Source organism: Miscanthus floridulus, chromosome 13, assembly GCF_019320115.1.
Source record: "Miscanthus floridulus cultivar M001 chromosome 13, ASM1932011v1, whole genome shotgun sequence".
NCBI lineage: Eukaryota > Viridiplantae > Streptophyta > Magnoliopsida > Poales > Poaceae > Miscanthus > Miscanthus floridulus.
In genome coordinates, this window is record NC_089592.1 from 89,307,302 (window position 1) to 89,326,719 (window position 19,418).

Genomic DNA, 19,418 nt, shown 5'->3' on the forward strand with positions numbered 1-19,418 from the left:
ATCGCCGCCATCCACATCCTGAAGGAGAGCGGCCTAAAGGGGTCAGGCATCATCAGGGCCTACCATGCAAGGAGGGTGGCACCGTTGATTATGCACGTGCTTCCGCTGTACGCGATAGTGCCCGAGGCATCATTCGACGGAACGACGCTTGCTGAGGGAGTGCTCCCCCACTCTGAGGTCGCACAACGCATTAAGGAGATGATGGAGCCTTCATGGGATGACATGGGCACCCCCCTCGATTTCATCTACCAAGTGCTGGGACATCCTCCAATGCGGCCGAAACCAGGTCATGTCGTCTTCGTAAGTTTCCCCTCCTCATACCTCCTCTTTAATTGATTTCCTGACCTCTTAATTCTAATTTTAAGTGGGGCAGGACTAGCCGAGGGACCTCATCTTCATGGATCACCTAGCGCCATTGCCGAGGGATTCATCCATGAGGGCGATGAATCGCGCTGAGGGCGAGCAGCTGAGGAAGGCGAAGGAGAACAAGTGGAAGAAGAAGCAGTGGAAGCTGTAGGCGTGGGAGCGAGGGGAGGACACCGACAGTGATGATGATTATGATGGAGACGATAATGAGGTAGTCGATGACATCGAGTAGGATGACCTAGAGAATAGGGATGTGATGATAGGTATCGGTTTGTCCTTGTAGGAGTCAGGACCCTTCCTATTCCATGGAGGGGAGAGCATGTCCGGGGAGCCAGCGGAGACGGGCAATACCATCGGCCTGCCCCAGGAGCCAACAGGGGTGGATGGCTCTGCTACCACGCCCAAGGTGCTAGCAGAGGCGAGTGGCTCCACCGTCCCACCCCAAGATCCAAAGGGAGCAAGCCCCTCTACCCAGGGGCAGGGGGCGGGCTCGAAATGGCCTTGCCTCGATGAGGCAGAGCGGAGGTCAGGGGGTTCTCCCCCCAAATGTTTCTGCCACCCGATGACACTGAGGTGAGTCAGCAGCTCCTCTGTTTTTCCCTATTTTGGTCTTTCATTGTGACTTATGCTTTTCATCTTTTATAGCGTCGAGAGGCAGCATAATCCTTTGGCGCTGGTGCCAAAGAAGAGCGTCGCCATTCAAGCGAGGCAGCAGCCGTCGGCTGGTGTCGCGCCCATTTTGGGTGGGAGCGGCGCTAGTGTGACTACGTCGCCGGCTGGTCAGGCACCACCCATGGTGGCGCCCGTCGGTAGGACGGGTGGACACGGGGGCTCGAGGAACGCCTTCGGAGGTCGTGGAACAGTCGGCGATGGCGGTGATACCATTGTCGACAATGGGGCGGACGGGGGTGCCGACCATGCTCATGATGCCGACCATGGCGAACGTGACATAGCCAGTCAGGACCTCACCGACATAGGCAGAGGTGGCGGCGGCTGTGACAGGCGGGTCATAGCTGGGCGCTATCATGGTGGCACCTAAGAAACCGATGCGACCCACGCCATCGGTGGCCTAGGTGATGGAGGGGGAGGCGGCTGAGGGGTCCTCGGAGGTCGTGGTGCTGGGAGAGGAGTCAGCATCCGTATCGCTGACCCCTTCCATCACCAAAGGGAGTGTCATAGCAGGGATGTCACGGCGAGAAGGGTTGCGGCGATCAGAGCCGGTGGGGAACCGTCCCTAGCCCTAACATCGGTGGGCAGTGACTCGCCTATGTGGGGTGAGCCCTTGCTCTTGTGGGCGAGTTCGAAGGATCCGACGTCGATGCTCTTCACTCTCGATGATGCCATAAAGAGCATGGAGTGGGAGAGGCTTGACATGGGGGTCGCTTCCATGCTCGAAGCCCTGGACCATGTCCGAGGTGCCTTGCGCAACATTGTTGTTCCCTCCAGCTGGGTATTCCCTTGACCCTGCTTCTCGCCCTTTTCTTTCTCTATATATTTTTTGTATTCTGACCATCGTCTCCTTTCAGTCCCTTACCGCTCGCAGCTGGGGGAAGTCTCGGTTCCTTCATGAGCAGAAGGAAACCTAGGACCACCTCATCAAGGAGGCATGGCTATGCAGGGAGGTGACTGCTCAGCTTGTTGCCACCCATCAGAGGGTGGCCGAGCTGACTCCCCTCACCGAGGAGGCAGACAGTCTTTGATCGTGGGTGGTCGAAGCCTATTGGCATGCTGACAAGGCTGAGAGGGTGTTTGAGGCCCTGTCGGCGAGATCATGGAGGGACGATGAGGAGGCCGCCAAGGTTAGGAAGGAGTAGGACGAGCTGCTCCAAAAGGATGCTGAGACCTGCTAGCGGATCCTCAACCTTCTGGCCGAGGTTGAGAAGGAAAGGGAGCTAAAGCTGAGGGTCAAGGAGAAGCTCATGGCCCTGGAGAAGAGGGCGAGTCTAGATGCCATGGTGGTCGCACGGCTACATAAGGAGTGGGATGAGCTGCTCCAAACCGTGAAGAGGTTGCGCTCGGAGCATGGTGCGGCTCACGAGGAGCATGACTAGGCCCTCTAAGAGTGTGACTAGGCCTGCCAAGAACACGGCGACACATAGCAGAAGGTTGGCTCCCTCTAGGCCAAGCTCAGAAACGCAATGACCTAGAAGCTAGAGGCCGAGAGTGTAACAGAACCAACCAATTATACGAGATTAAGTAAGGAAATCTTCTGCCGAAGCAGATAATTTAGCAAACTTAAGCCCGTATAACCCGGTAGTCCATGAAACCACGAAGGATTTCAAACCAATCGACATACAAACCAAGATCGTACAAGTTTAGCAAGTACCGTCACATGTTACATAAAGTTCACAATGACAGTAGGATACATCAGAGTTTAGAATATAAAGTTATTACAAACCAGGTTCAATCTGAAATAGCAAAAGCAAATAGTTTTCAAGTCACACACACACTTTTAGTTCCAATACAGTGCCAGTAGGTAGTCATCTCCAACAAAAGCATCAGATGAGAGATACGGAGTGACCATTGCCCTTGGTCCTAGTTGTCACCCATCGTCGGGTATAGGCAGTTAATGCAATAGCCGTAGTACATTTGACCATCTACAACAACAATGGGAACAACGTCCTAAGTACGAGAAGGTACTCAGCTAGACTTACCCGTCTTAAACCAAAATAAAACGACACCAAGGATTATGCAAGGCTTTCTTTAGTGGGCTAGCTGACTGGTTTGCAAAAAGCATAAGCTATCATGAAGAAACCATTTTAAGTACTTTGCATCATCTTTATTATAACCTATCCATCTAGGTAAGTACCTATACTATAGCAATCACTTGATTAATCTAATAACATCCAGTTACCAATTTAGATTTAGCATATCCCATACCATCCAGATAACCATTATTGTTCCATAATAATTACTACGATGTCGTAGCTCGAGTCAAGTGCTCACTATCCAGGAGCGATGGCGATTCGAATCGATTCCTAACCAGCTGGTGATTTATTCCTCACACAAACCACGCTTCCCCCGTCAGGGTTGCTTAGATCACCAATGACACTTTCCAAGTAGCCGCGGGATAACTGCCAGGACCGCACTACCCAGGGACCGCCCGACTACTAGGACGCACCTTGGGCTCACTCTTCGCGTCCCCGTCATACCCCCTTCAGCACTAGTCTACCAATCCGGGTTTATTCTGGCTCGAATAGTGTCACTAGCTCCGCGGTCGAAAGGTACTTTATTCGGCCAGCTAAATGTGAGGCATGCATTCAACATGACAAGAGGGACGAGCAACGATCGGTTCTTAATCGACACAGATGGAAACTAACAGCACCCCAGAACCCTATCTGGTTGCCTCCAACTTTTTCCGTCCGGTCTCCAATTATCCATCACACATGGTTAATTCCAGGATATCATTCTTTCCATAGCTAACTTCTTCTAGTAACCACCTATAATGTAGGTGATCGGATTATCACCGATCGCTACCGGTTTAAGCACGGCTAAGCAGTTATTCGATCCTGACCTAACAGGGTAATAAGGTAGTAAGGTAGGCAAGGATAGTAATAAATGCATCAACGGTTTCAATCAACTCCTACCACTTAATGCAACAATATATAAACTCATATATATAGAAAGAATTGCTTTTATAAAGTAGGAGACTTAGAATGCTCCGGGGCTTGCCTCGTTCGAATAAACTAGGTTGATGATCCACGCACTCGGGCAAGTCCTCTCCCGACTCCTCTTCCTCTAGCACCTCCTGTGCTTGGACTTCTTGTGGATCTGTCCCAGTCTGCTCTTCCTAAACTACTGCTAGCAACTCCTGCGATCCTGTATGATGCAGATGTATGAGTGCTAATGCATAGGTGCATCGAAGAGATGACATGTAATGATCATGATACATGAAATGTAGATGAACATGTTCAACTGTATCGGGCATAGTAGAAGTAAAGCCCTTCTACAAGGTAGCCAACATCATCCAAGAACATGTACTACTATACTACTACTGCAACCACGGTACTAACATGCCAAGTCACCACAGCAATCTAAGATGCTTCAAAGATACACCAAAGCAAACATTATTAACTAATCATGCGTTAAAGAAGATGTGTTTATTTCATTTTAAACTAGGGCAACAACAGCAACATATATTTCTGTTGCTCATAAAAATCTAAGAAAATTACAGTAGCATAGTACTACTCTAAGTAGACTACCATAAAATTTTCATTGCATTTAGATAAGTATAACAGCCTACACAAAAATGACAAGCTATGGTGGATAATTGAGCATGAAAATACTTTGTACTACGAAAAGTGTCAAACAACAGATTTGGTATTTTCCCATGATCTTCATAGCATACAATCACTGTACAAAAAGTTTCACCTACATGTATTATTCATATTTTTAGCCCTAGCAATTTTACAAGAAATCAACAATTAATGCACATAACCTACCTAGCCATATTTTTACACATAACAGGCATGACACATATTTTTCACAGAAAGTACATCTCAAGAATAGATCAACCAATTTGTAATCATATTTTTCTGATACATATAGAATTTACTACACATTTTACAAGATATCAGCAATATCAAAAATTAAATAAAGCTCTACATTAAAGTATCTCAAAAATGACATGCAATATTTTTATCATGTAGATCTAGTGACAAGGAACACAACAAAATTTGTTTCAACAAATTTGGAGCCATTTTGAGCAAGTTATAAATTCCCAAAGCATTTAAATAGAAATCTGAAAATCATTTCTTAAATTCTTTCTGAAAATCCATGTTCAAAACTGCTAGATCCACCTGGATTTCTACCCAGGCGTGCACCCCTACGGCTGACAGTGGCCCCCACGGGTCAGCCGAGCCCCACCTGCCAGCCCCTGAGGCAGAGGAGGCTGCGCTGACCGACGTGAGCTCGCTATCGGCGAGGTGGCCGGTGACGAGGTCACCACCAACGTGACCTCCTTGCCAAGGCGGACATGGCAGTGCAAGCGGTAGGGCTAGAGGAGCTCGAGAGCGAGCTGGCCAGTGGCCATGGCAGCGCGGTGGTGTAGCTCACCATCGGCTGGCCATCTCGGGCCGAGAGGTGGCGCGAGAAGTGGCATGGGAGCTTCATCGAGTTCGGGCGGTGCTCATGCGCGTGAAGGGAGAGTGAGAAGGAGGATGGAGGGGCGAGGTCCATGGAGCGGAGTACTCCGGCGAGCTCGACCACGACTCCGGCAAGGGATTCTCGGGGAAGGGGAGCTTCCCATGGCTTACCGAGGCGAGCACGAGGTGCGCAAGGAGGAGGTGATGCTCAGGGCAAGACGGAGCTAGACCCGGTGAGCTGGAGCGGCCGGAACGGGCAACCCTTATCCTCATTTTCAAGTTGCCGACACAGAATTTTCGTCTCTGTGCCGAGGACACACGCAGTAAGCCAGAAGGGTTGGAGCATATCCGCCTAGCTTCAGCGTAAGGGTGGTCGATCCTGCGCAATCCTCTCGAGACGTGTCAGTCAATTTGACCCTGCAATTGACAAGGAGAGAAAGCTTATCAGTAATTAAGGGCGGAACATGCCGGTGCTACCAGACAGTCCCAAATGTGTGGCTCTGAGAGCCGATATGAGAGGAGATAGACTAAATAGTCGATTCTAGCATATTTATAAGAATAAATCGGTTAAAGTTCATGGGCTTGTGTAAGAAAAATCGGTTATCATCCAGGATAAATATAAATTCGAGCAATAATTTAATCAATGGCAATAAGGTATCAATGATGATTGGTTTAAACTGAGCCAATGATTACAAGTAACTAAACCCCTTTTTATATAAAGAAACAATTCAACACCACTTAACCATTTAATAAAGATAAATCTAATGAACATGTTAGATCTCATCTATCGCCATGACCAGTGGGGCATGAGGCAGAATCATGCAGGTCGTAGAAACAACAATAGACTCGACAACCCTAACTCATTACTAATATCAGTGGGGTATGAGGCAGAATCATGCAGGCTGTAATACAATAACAAGATCATGGGGCTAACATATCTTTCAACTTATCTCTACTTCAATGATCTCATAATGTAAACTATTCGTGAGAGCGCTCGATATCTGCTAAACAGCCGATTCAGGCGTAGCGCACAGTTAAGGTCATGCCATCTCAGGAACGGATCTATCAATTAACGATCCCCACTCCACGGTGCTAACAGTGGGGTGAGAGGCAGAATCCCATAGGCCGTGATAACAAGCCATGGAACAGTTCTCACTAACCAATAGATCTACTCAAGATCAAACATGCCTTAACCGCACACTATGCACGATTAAGATTGATATAAAAACAGCCGATAAAAACATAACTCATCGTTTAAAATATAGATTAGATCAGTTTTAGATTGGCAAACGATGGGTTAAAGAAGATCTAAGGCTGATCTAGATCAATCTCAATCAGGCAGAGTGATATTGCTGTAACTAGATAAACAATGAAAGCAATAAGCAATATCGGTAACTTAATGAATCTACCAAAGACTGCCATTCAAAGGTAGAGCCGATAACTTGACCTTGATCTAGTTCAAGTAGTGGGGTGTGAGGCAGAATCACACAGGCCATACTTGAACCAAGCAAGAGTCAATAACTAGCCTATACCAGAGTCGCAGTGGGGGTCAACCGGATCGATGCAGCCATACGAACAGAGATATAAACCATGACGGTACTTAAAGACAAGCAGTGGAGGTCGACCGGATCGATGCAGCCATACTTGCTGAAGAACTCGCCAAGATCTACTCTACTCCTACTCCTAAGGGGTGGCCAGAGCCGAAAAAAGTAAATTGACTTGTATTTGATTCATTGGTTGTTTCTTACAACAGCCGGGGTTTGATATTTATAACCCGGAGTCTAGACATGAATCCTACTCGAGCACGATTTGTTACAATCTTTGGCATAAAAATGAAAACATTCCTAATTTAAGATAACTTGGACTCTAATCTTTCCCTTTTTGTAGAGTCCAGCATGCCTCATCCCAGCGCCGATCATAGCTTCTGTCGTTATCCACTGGCGCTATCTGAAGAAAGCCGATTCTAGTGCTGTATCTGAATCAGCCGTTTTTGATCTATACACAATTGATTCCACGCTGACATGGTTTTGGGAGTTTTCAAGCCTCTGAAATCTTTCTTCCAAATTCTGGTGTAAACACATGCACCCCAATTTTGGGATAAATATAATTTTATTCCAAAATTATCCTATCTGTGTCCCTGATTGGTCCACAGTCACGGGTAGAGAACCTTGATCTGGGGTCCACCATCCGTCACCACTTGCGTCCATTCATGAGCCTATGCCCCAAAACTTTTGCAAGAGCACCACTGTTTCACGGGCATTTGGATTCATCTTCCCGGGCCAGCTATAAAACGCTTATCCGACCCTAGCGAGAGCAACTCACTACTTCAGCCATGTTTCTCTTCCATCCATCTTTCCAAGTGCTCCCAACTCCGCTAGACCCTCCATGGCCTATCTCTTTGCAATAAAAGATCTTGAGCAGTTAGAAGAATTCTTGTGCGTAGGGTGATTGTGTCGCTCATTATAGCACCTTGTCGAGCAAAAGAATCAGCTACTACGGCTAGAAGAAGTCTTGTGATATTGCCTGCATCTTCTCACTAGGCTCGCAGAGCTGTTCTAGTGTTTGCAAGGGCTAGAGTGTGTGGGCACTTTTCCATTGTTCGTTCCATCAAATGCCTATCGGGAAAACCACAAGCTTCTTTCCAGTGGTTTCCCAGTCATAGAGAAATCAGCTGTGTATCTGCCAGTTAGGTAGCTTTTCCCTTTCTTTGGCATAATCTTATTAATGGGCCGATGTAACTTGGTTTATGATGATCTTCGGCCTTTTGGGGGTCCAGACTCCCTTCAATCCAAAAGAAGCCTTGGTGGGTTGATTTCTGATCCATGCAAATTCTTTGTATCCGTCCCATGATGCTTCGTAACTTAGGGAAGAAATAAGTTCAAATATGTTGCCTCTCTATTATCTGTCCCCTGAATTCCTAGAGTGTCGATCCATTTCTGTATCTGATTTCAATTCCATGCCTCTGGCGGAACCGATTTTGTCTCCCCGGGCCACATATACGGGCTACGGCTGAGGGTCGAGCAACAACCCGCTTTCGTCTCAATCCCTCGGCACCCTTAGTATAGTTCCTACTTTTTCTGTAAGCTTGAGATCATGGAGAACATCAAAAGGTCTGCTGAGGGGGCTCCCGACGGATCTGCATCATCGCGCCAGCGCCTTCATTGTCAAGAGGGTGCAGCCCGTGATGTGCCCACTACCTCAAGTTATAGGGTTGACTCTGTTCGGCCTTTGGGGTCTTCCTCATCGATAGCTCATCACCAGCTTCCTTGCTACCCAAGGCGGTAGATTGGTAATGATGACCTGCTCGCCACCATCGACAATCATGGCCAGGGTCTCGCCGAATGTCTCTCTCTCGTAGAATCAACCCTAGCCATGGCTCGATGCCGATCGCCTCCCATGGCTGATTCAGTGGATGACAAATTGGCCAAAGCCGAGGCTAGAATTACGGGTGAGATATCATAACCTTCGTTTCCTTTCAATTTCACCTTCAAGATTCTGATCATCTCTCTCTTGAACCTCTCAGATTTGTCCGTCCAACTGGAGAGCCTTCAACTAGCTGTGGAGTATGTGGCAGGATTTGTCAATGCTAGAGGTGCTGTCCCAATAGTTCACCTGTATGACATCCTGAATCATGCCAGGGAGGTCTCTCTTCATGGCATTCGTCATGGCGCTGCGACAGTGTTGGCTACCGCACAGGCATGTTCTGGCCACAATCTTCTGCTTCTTCCTCATGGTTTTCCCGGATGCAGTGCACCTTGGGGATCATGAGCGTCTGACTGAAGATTTCCTTAGCGCCGCTGTTGACACCATTTTTTTGCACGTGTCAAAATGATCGGAGTGGGCTAATCGGCAAGGGGAAAGTTACTGTATACTTTGATAGCCGATGAAAGCCAGCTTGTAAAGATGGTTGCCGATAGCTGGTGATGGCCGATGAAGGGAGACTTGAAGACTACTGCCGATGAAACAGGGAGTATGCCGATGAAGGAGGACTTGAGAACTACTGCCGATGAAATAAGGAGTATGCTGATGAGGGAAGACTTGAAGACTGTTGCCGATGAAATAGGGGGCATGCCGATGGGAAGGAAGACGGTGGGATTTCCATCGTAATTGAGGCGGACAGGGAAATAGATAGGAGTTGATTTCCTTTTCTATATTTGTTAGAGTATGATTCATGTAAGAGTCACGTGTTTCCTTAGATATGGGCTTGGTGTCCTAGTCGTGTTTGGTTGTGTCTCTTTAGATCAGGGTATAAATATGGAGTGAGGGGCAATGTAATTAAGATATCAATCAATATCAAAACCAATTTTTACTCCCATTTGCATCTACTTACTTTTCGGCGACTTTGTCAATTTGCATTATTTTCTTTTTACGAGTTCTCATTGATTCAGCGAGCTGCATCGCTTCAGTGCGACCTTCGGCGATCCTCGAGTTCCGCGTGAGTACCTCTTGGCCGTGATTTCCGGGCGTATCGCTGTTGTCAGGACCAAAGTGCTCATATCTTCATCCTTGTCGATTAACAGGTCAAATCGACTGGCACGCCTTGGATATCGATTCGGGTATTAGCCCTTTGTGTTTGCAGATCCACTTTTTGCATCAACACATCTTTTGGCACGCCCGGTGGGACAAATCAATCCGATCAAATATGTTCAATTCCGAGATCGATGCGGGGAACATTATCGCGGTATCAGAAGAAGATCTTAAGGAAAAACAGAGGCAGGCTATGGAAAAGGCCGTAGAAGAATACAGGCAGCTTTGTCTGAAATCGTTTAGCCTGAACAAGAGTGGACAAGTCATCCAGAAGCAAGATTTGCCGTTGCCTCGGCAGGTTACCTTTGACTCCAATCCTGGTAAACTTCAAGAGATGGTTAATTCTGCAGTAAATCATGCTTTGATTAATCATTCCAATGTGTTGTCCAATACTGTTCATAATGCTATGGTTCGAACTCTCAAAGAAGGACAAGCGTCACCGCATTATGTTGGGCCTGCCTATCACCAACCAGAGCCGGCATCTGTCAATACTCCATCGGCTCCCTCGGCCGTTGTGGGTACAGAAGTTACTTCTTCTCCGGTATCGGTAGGCTTACCTAATATTCAATCTACACTGATACGATCAGATCCGGTACTACCAGGACGAATTCAGCTTAGTACAGATCTATCGGCATCAGCTATGTCAGGTCCTGTGTCTCAGAATAGCCAGATTCCTACTAATTGGTGGGGATATGGTATGCCTCCGGAGTCATTTGCTTTCAATCCTGGATTACCTCAAGTGTTTCACACAGTAGGAAAAGCTCCTATACCATCGGCTGTTTCGCCGATGGCCCAAGTGCCTCAATATGCCACAGCAACCACTGTGCAACCAACTCTAGGGGGTTTCCAGATGCCTTTGGTTCAAACGCCCAGTTCAAATCCATCGGCAAGCTTACTGCCGATGCAGCAGAAAGCCCCTGTTATGAGTCAAACTGGGGTTCAGTTTATGCCTCAAGCTGGTTTTAATTATCCAACAATGTCAGCAAATTACCAGCCATCGGTAAGTTTTGTACCGATAGGTTCTAATAATGGTTGGTCAGGGCAGTTACCTGTTCAACATACAGTTCAGCAAAATCAACAGAGTGCAGGGATTCAACAGGGTTATATGCAAGCTGGTGTCTAGAATCAAGCATCGGTAGCACAGCCGATGAATCCTTTCCAACAGGTTAATGGACCACAAGTAACGGCGAATATGCCGATTGCTGGAGATCATGGACCACAAAGATATGTGGAGGGATGTCAGCAGGCACTTCCTGTAGAAATTCAGCCAGTTCGTCATCAGGAGGCCGATGCTTTTTGGACCGATAGGATAGCAGAAATTATGAAGGATCAGTTTGGGATAAAGCCCAAGGTCAATACTTATTCTTATCGGACTCCATATCCTCCTACATATGATTTAATTCCTCTCCCAAATCGGTACAAGGTACCAGATTTCACTAAATTCTCTGGGCAAGATGACACATCAACAATGGAACACGTCAATCGCTTCATTATTCAATGTGGAGAGGCAGCTAGCAGAGATGAATTAAGAGTTCGGTTATTTTCATCATCTTTGTCTGGATCGGCATTTACGTGGTTCATTTCATTACCACCAAATTCTATTATTACCTAGGCTGATCTAGAAAAATAATTTCATAAGTATTTCTTTGCTGGAATCCATGAAAAGAAGCTTACCGATTTAGTAAAATTGAGACAGCGCAATGATGAATTGGTAGAGAGCTTTGTGCAAAGACTACGAGATGTAAAAAATAAGTGCTATAGTCTGGTGCTGGATGATCGGCAGCTTGCTGATCTGGCTTTCCAAGGGTTATTGCCACATCTTAAAGACAGATATGCTTCTCAGGAGTTTGAAAGCCTCAGTCATCTTGTGCAAAGGATCTCTGATCAAGATACTAGGGTTTTTGAACCTAAAAAGAATTGGAGTAAAAAGGTATCATTTGTTGAAGAAGTAGGAGATTCTGATTCTGATGAAGAACCAGTTATCGGCTTAGCTGAGTGGGTTAAGAATAAAAAGCCGATATCTTGTCCCTTTGGTCAAAAAGAGCCAGAGAAGTTTACCTTTGATCTCACCAAGGCCGACAAAATATTTGATCTTCTGCTTCAAGAGGGCCAAATTAAGCTATCACCTAATCATGTGATCCCATCGGCAGAAGAGTTGAAGAAGATCTTGTACTGCAAATGGCACAATGCAACTTCACACAGTACAAATGAGTGCAAGGTGTTCAGGCAACAGTTACAATTGGCTATTGAATCTGGGAGAATTAAGTTTGGTACTTCCAATGCCCAACGGCCGATGAAAATTGATCAACATCCTTTTCTAGCAAATACGTTGGAGGCCAAAGGGAAGACCAAGGTATTGACGTCCGAAGCTGCTGAGAAAAATGCATCAGTGGATCCCCAACATCGGATAACTACCTATGATGCAAAAAGTAAGGGTTTGCTGGGAGAAAGCAGTAGTAATGATCGATATCGACAACAGCAAGAAGAAAGACGTCGGGAAGAATGGCATCGGCATAAAGATCATTGGAGGTGCCCATTTTTTATCCATTGCTGGAAAGAAGGTATTAAATTACCAACTGTTGAAAATTGCCCTGAGTGCAATGGTTATTATGGGGTCAATCGGTCAGAAAGAAGATTTCAACCTGGCAATCAGGGTTTATTTGTCAATGAGCCGATCAGAAGCAGGGCATCAGTGCATGATCGGCTGGGGGGCAGGCTTAGTGTACATGAAAGGCTTGGTAAACGCGCTAGATATTTTCCAAGGAATCAAGAGGAGCTTGAGGAAATGGCAAATGCAAGAGTTCTCGATGAGGAAATATTCTACAGGGACCCTAATATACGCCGTGTGGAATCAACTAGGACCTGTTATCAGCCGGTTTGGAAAACCAAGTTTCCTCGATGGTGCCCGGAAGGTCTAACAAAGACACAGAGGAGGAGGATGCAACGTGAGCATCAGGAGGATTTATACCAAGAGGAAAATTCCTCCAATGAGAGGTCCGGTCATCAGCAGTGGCAGGTAAAACACAAAAGTAAGGGTCCATCGGCAGATGTTAATATGGTATTCGTGTTGCCGATGGAATTTTTGGCACTATCTGATAATGAGGAAGAAGTTGTTCTCTCTGATCAAGTAGCTCAGTTGACACTAGATCCAATGATGGCTGTTTTTGAGAAACCTACCGATGACGAGAGACAGCATCTTAAGGCTTTGTTTGTGAAGGGCAGAGTTGATGGGCAGCCTGTGTCTAAAGTACTTATTGATGGAGGGGCTGCAATTAATATTATGCCTTATGTGATGTATCGGAAACTTGGTAAGGGAGATCGAGACTTGACCAAAACCGATATGATGCTGAAAGATTTTGAAGGTAATGTGTCACCAGCTAAAGGGGCGGTATGCGTTGAATTGACCATCGGCAGCAAAACCTTACCGACGACGTTCTTTGTTATTAACGGCAAGGGTGCATATAATCTGCTTCTAGGGAGGGATTGGATTCATGCTAATTGTTGTGTTCCTTCTACAATGCATCAATGCCTCGTACAGTGGGTTGGGGATAAGATTGAGGTTGTCCCTGGTGATTCTTCTTATATCATCGCATCGGCAGAATCAGATACTTATGAGCGAACTAAATGCATATCAGGAGAAGCTTGGGAAAAAGAGTTCCTTAGAGTTGCTGATTATGAAATTCCACCGATCCAAGCAGTCGGTTCTGAAGAAGAGTTTTAATGGATAGGTTTGCCGATGATGGAAAATTAGGTCAAGGGTTCACATCGGCAGATGATTTAGTAGAAGTAGATATCGGTGATGGCGATAGGCCAAGACCTACTTTTATTAGTGCTAGGTTAGATTCCAAGTGTAAGCGGCAAATAATTGATGTGTTAAAAGAGTATAAAGATTGTTTTGCTTGGGATTATACTGAGATGCCTGGGTTAGACCGATCGGTAGTTGAACATCGGTTACCTATCAAATCTGGATTTCGGCCACATCAGCAGCCAGCGCGCCGATGCAACCCTAATATACTTCCTGATATTAAGGCCGAAATAACTAAATTAATTGAGGCAAAGTTTATTCGGCAGTGTCGCTATGCAGAGTGGATCTCTAGTGTGGTTCCTGTTTATAAGAAGAATGGAAAGCTTCGTGTTTGTATTGATTTCAGGAATCTCAATAAGGCCACACCGATGGATGGCTATCCAATGCCGGTTGCTGATTTGTTGATTGATGCTGCAGCCGGACATCGAATTATCAGCTTCATGGATGGTAATGCAGGCTACAATCAAATATTCATGGCTGAGGAAGATATTCCCAAGACTGCTTTCAGATGTCCAGGTCATGTGGGGTTGTTCGAGTGGATAGTTATGACGTTTGGTTTGAAAAATGCCGGCGCTACTTATCAGAGAGCTATGAACTTTATTTTTCATGAATACATTGGCACATTAGTAGAGATCTACATTGATGATGTGGTGATTAAGTCTGGGGATATCACAAAACATCTAGCCGATCTACGAAAGATACTGGAGTGTACAAGGAAGCATGGATTGAAGATGAATCCTAATAAATGTGCATTTGGTGTATTGGCAGGCCAATTCTTGGGTTTTATGGTTCATCAGCGGGGCATCGAAATTGGTAGGAAGTCTATTGATGCAATTAACAAGGTGGTTGCTCCTACCAATAAGACTGAAATGCAATCTTTGATCGGTAAGATTAATTTCATTAGAAGATTCATATCTAATCTGTCGGGTAAGATCAAGGCTTTCAGTCCATTACTTAAATTGAAGGTCGATCAGGAATTTGTATGGGGAGCTGAGCAGCAGTTAGCCCTCGATGAAATTAAGAAATATTTAACAAATCCTCCAGTGCTAGTTCCACCTCAACACGGGAAGCCTTTCAGGTTGTATTTGTCAGCTGATGATACTGTTATTGGTTCAGCTCTTATTCAAGAATTTGAAGGGAAAGAACGTGTTATTTATTATCTGAGCAGAAGATTAGTGGATGCTGAGACAAGGTATTCGGCCATTGAAAAATTATGTCTATGTTTGTACTTTTCTTGTGTCAAATTGAGACATTATTTGTTATCTGTCGAATGTACGGTCATATGCAAAGACGACGAAGTTAAGTACATGCTGTCAATGCCGATATTAAGTGGTAGAATCGGCAAGTGGATTTTAGCATTATCAGAATTTGAACTACGTTACGAATCGACCAAGGCAGTTAAAGGGCAAGTTATGGCTGATTTCGTTACTCAGCATTGTAATACAGTGGACTCTCTGGAGGTTGCCCCTTGGACACTTTTCTTCGATGGTTCCACATGCGGTGAAGGAGCAGGTATCGGCATTGTGTTGATTTCACCTCAAGGAAGGAAGTATGAGTTTTCATTGCCAATTGTTGCTACATCGACAAACAATCAGGCTGAATACCAAGCTTTGATAAAAGGGTTAGAATTACTGAAGGAGATTCGTGCCGATGCTGTTGAAATCTTTGGTGATTCTATGCTAGTTATAAATCAATTGGCTGGAATTTATGAATGCCGAAGTGAAGCTTTGATTTTGTATTATGAAAGATGTTTGCAATTGTTGAAAGGATTTAGAGATTTTCGTCTTGAACATATCTCTCGGTTGCATAATGAGGAAGCTAATCGACTAGCTCAGCATGCTTCAGGGTATCAACTTATTCAGGAAGTGCTAACATCGGCAGTTAATACCGATGACTGGAGAAAGGAGATTGTCGATTATTTAAAGGATCCATATAAAAAGGTTGAAAGACGTATAAGGTTCCAAGCTACCAAGTATGTGCTCCTCGATGATGAATTATATTATCGAACTATAGATGGAGTTTTACTCAGATGTGTTGGCAGTGATGAATTGAAAACTTTGATGGGTGAAATTCATGAAGGAGTGTGTGGAGCGCATCAATCGGCTTTCAAGATGAAGTGGATGATCAGAAGGAATGGATACTATTGGCCGACTATTCTTGAAGATTGTTTTAAATATTTTAAAGGATGTCAGGGATGTCAAAAGTTTGGTAATATTCAAAGAGCGCCTGCATCGGCTATGAACCCTATAATCAAACCGTGGCCGTTCTGGGGATGGGCTATTGATCTCATTGGTCAGATTTATCCGCCATCGAGTAAGGGACATAAATTTATTCTAGTTGCTACCGATTATTTCACAAAGTGGGTTGAGGCAATTCCTTTGAAAAAGGTGACATCGGTTAATATGATTGATTTTGTGAAAGAACATATTGTTTACCGATTTGGTATTCCTCAGACTATCACTACCGATCAGGGCACCATGTTTACATCAGGAGAATTTGATGAGTTTGCTGTAGGTATGGGAATTAAAGTTTTAAATTCTTCTCCATATTATGCTCAAGCTAATGGTCAAGCTGAGGCTTCTAACAAAGGGATCATCAAACTCATTAAGCGCAAAATTGAAGAAAATCCTAGGAGGTGGCATACAGTATTAAATGAAGCTTTGTGGTCATATCGGATGTCATGTCATGGTGCAACCAAAGTAACACCTTATCAGTTAGTATATGGACACGATGCAGTATTGCCTTGGGAAATTAAAGTTGGCTCTAGGCGTATACGTTTTCAAGATCAGTTGACAGCCGATGATTATAATACTCTTATGAAGGATGAGTTGGAAGATGTGGCGGGTCATCGGTTAAGGGCTTTAGTTAGCATCGAAGAAAATAAGAAAAGAGTAGCCAGATGGTATGACAAGAAGGTAAAGGTAAAGGAGTTTGCCGATGGAGATTTGGTCTGGAAATTGGTTTTACCGATTGGGACTAAAAGTTCAAAGTTTGGAAAGTGGTCTCCTAATTGGGAAGGTCCATATCGGATAAATCAGTCTGTTCCTGGTAACGCATATATTCTAGAAACCCTCGAAGGGGTTGTGTTTCCTAGAGCATTAAATGGAAAATATTTAAAGAAATATCACCCTAGTATTTGGATGGATGCATAAAAGTATAAGTGCCGATAACAGTCCTATCGGCTAGAATTATGCAAGGATATCAATGTCTCATAAAGTGCCGATACAATAAACAAGATTACAAGTTTAACAAGGATTGGATAGCTAATATCGCACGCAGGCGAATCTGCTCGGCTTCCTCCATTTCTTTGATATCGTCATCGGCGGTACCCTCCACAGGCTTGAGTTTTTTCTTCATGGCCAAAGCTTTGCGAGCCTGGATATCTCTTTCTTGCTGAAGGGCTTTGATGGCATTGGGTAGCTGGCTTTCTTCTTGTTGAGCATGAGTTAAGGCTGCATCGACTTCCTTCAATTCAGCCAATAGAGCCGTCTTCCTTGCCGATAAATCCAAGATTTTCTACTTAAGTTCAACACCCGAAGTCTGCAAGTTGCCGATGCCCTTGTGCTTCTCATCGGCAATTTGTTGTAGTTGTAGCATCTCTTCCTTGAGTTGAGCCTGAGCTGCTCTATCGGCAATACGTTGAGTAGCCCGTTGATATTGTAGTTGGCGGCTTTCTAAATGGGCTGCTGGGAAGAGTACTTCTTCGACATCGGCAGGGACCTGGCCACGGATTGTTTTGAAAATTGCCTTTGCGGGGTCCGAGTCATCTACCAGTTGAGCGGTATCCTGCTGTAGCAAGGTCAGGAGAGTTTCCAACTTGGACTTGGTTTCTGCTGATATTATTCCCAGTGCTAGGGAAGAACTTGTTTCCTCTCCATCATCATCAGAGACGTCAATAGCAAAGGAGAATAGGCTGTTTGGGGAGTCTTGTTCCTGAGGAAAAGAAAAGGAGGTCGGTTAAGGATAAGTATGAATATTGTAAATCAGCTAGGTTAATTGGTTTACCTGTTTCAAAGCGATTTCCTGTGCTTGACTGGAAGAAACAACCTAGAGTGTGCCATGTGAAGGATCGGCTGAGCTTGCCGATGGGATGTCCTCTGTGACTTCATCAGTGGTTGGCTCTTGAGGTATGATGACCGATGGCATTGGGGCAGATGTAGGAATCGGCATGGACCTTTGTCGTTTTGGCTGTGCCTCAGCATCTGTTAAAGCTTTGCGCTTTGCTTGGGCATCGGCAACGATTGGCTGGGGGGCATCGGTACTTGTTGGTTGTGAAGCTTGGACGTCTGGTACGCTTGCCAATGTACCCAATTGTTGCTGCAAAGCAAGTGTAAGGTATGATATTTAACAGATAAAATGAGAAGTCAAGAGGATACCTCTGAAGGATTGTCAAAAGAAGTGATGCTTGATATCGGAGGAATTGCCGATGACGATCCAGTAGTAGCTCTTACCCCCTGATGATTAATGTTAATACAATTTGTAATTGGTATAAGTAGAAATAAACAAGGTTGTTACCTTGAATGCCTTGACCAAGGTTGTAGCAGCAGCCGATGGAGTGGCCCTAGCCGTAGCCAATTTGGACTTAGAGGTGATGGTCTTGGTACGGATCTTCTGATGGGTCAAAGCAGTTAAGGTGGGAGCATTGTAGCCGATCGGTGATATCGGAGAAACAGGCTGAAGATTGAAGGGTTTCCCACTTTTGCTCACCGATGGTGCTGGGTTGTTAACCTGTCATAAAAGAGTCAGTTACTGATACATGTAGGGAAAAAAGCAAAAAGAAGTTAAAAGAAACTTACTACATCATCAGGGATGGCATATTCAGGGTCGATCATGTGCCGATATGTGTGAGCAGAAGTTGCAAACAGTTGTTCCTTCCACTCTCGCCACCATTGCTTGTATGACTCGGTGATGAAGGATACTGGCGTCTAGGTGGATATATCAACATTTGTGGTATCAGCATCGGGGGAGAGTTGTACTACCTTGTTCCAATCTATTCCACAGGTGATTGTTTCCCTGGGTTTGATCACATCGGCAAAGCAAAGTTTGATTGGCAGTTGCCCAAAAGCCAATTGACAGGATACTGCCGATGGGTTGTAAAATTCATATGAAATGTTGGTGTTTTTCCCGCTACCAAATGTATTTACTGGAATTGCCCTGGGAGTAATGATGGCCATCATGAGTTCCTTATCCTGATTCAGGGTGTCATCGGCAAAATTGAAAAGAAGGGGAAATCTGTTTTCCTCGTCAATATAAGGTACCCAGGCCCTGTGATCACGAGAAAGACCATTGTAGAAGTTTTGGAAGAATCTGCCGATCTGGTCTTCATTGGCCTCTGTTCCAGGAAGGACAATTATGGCTTCACCAAAATTGAGGGGTGAGCGTGTTGCCGATTCATCATCCCCAAGCATGTGGTCTTCAGCAATTTCTCGTGGGAATTGTTGGGCAAAGAAGTCCCATTGCAAACGTTTGTGCATATGGGCATTCAGCCACATGTTGATAAACCACCACGGGCCTCCTAGGTTGCCGATGGGTTCGCCAAGCAAAAGTTTCTGAGACACTTGATGAAGAAGATGATAAGTGGAGCTCAGAAGGTATCGGCCAAGAGGAAACATTACACCATTAGCCAAAAGTTCAGC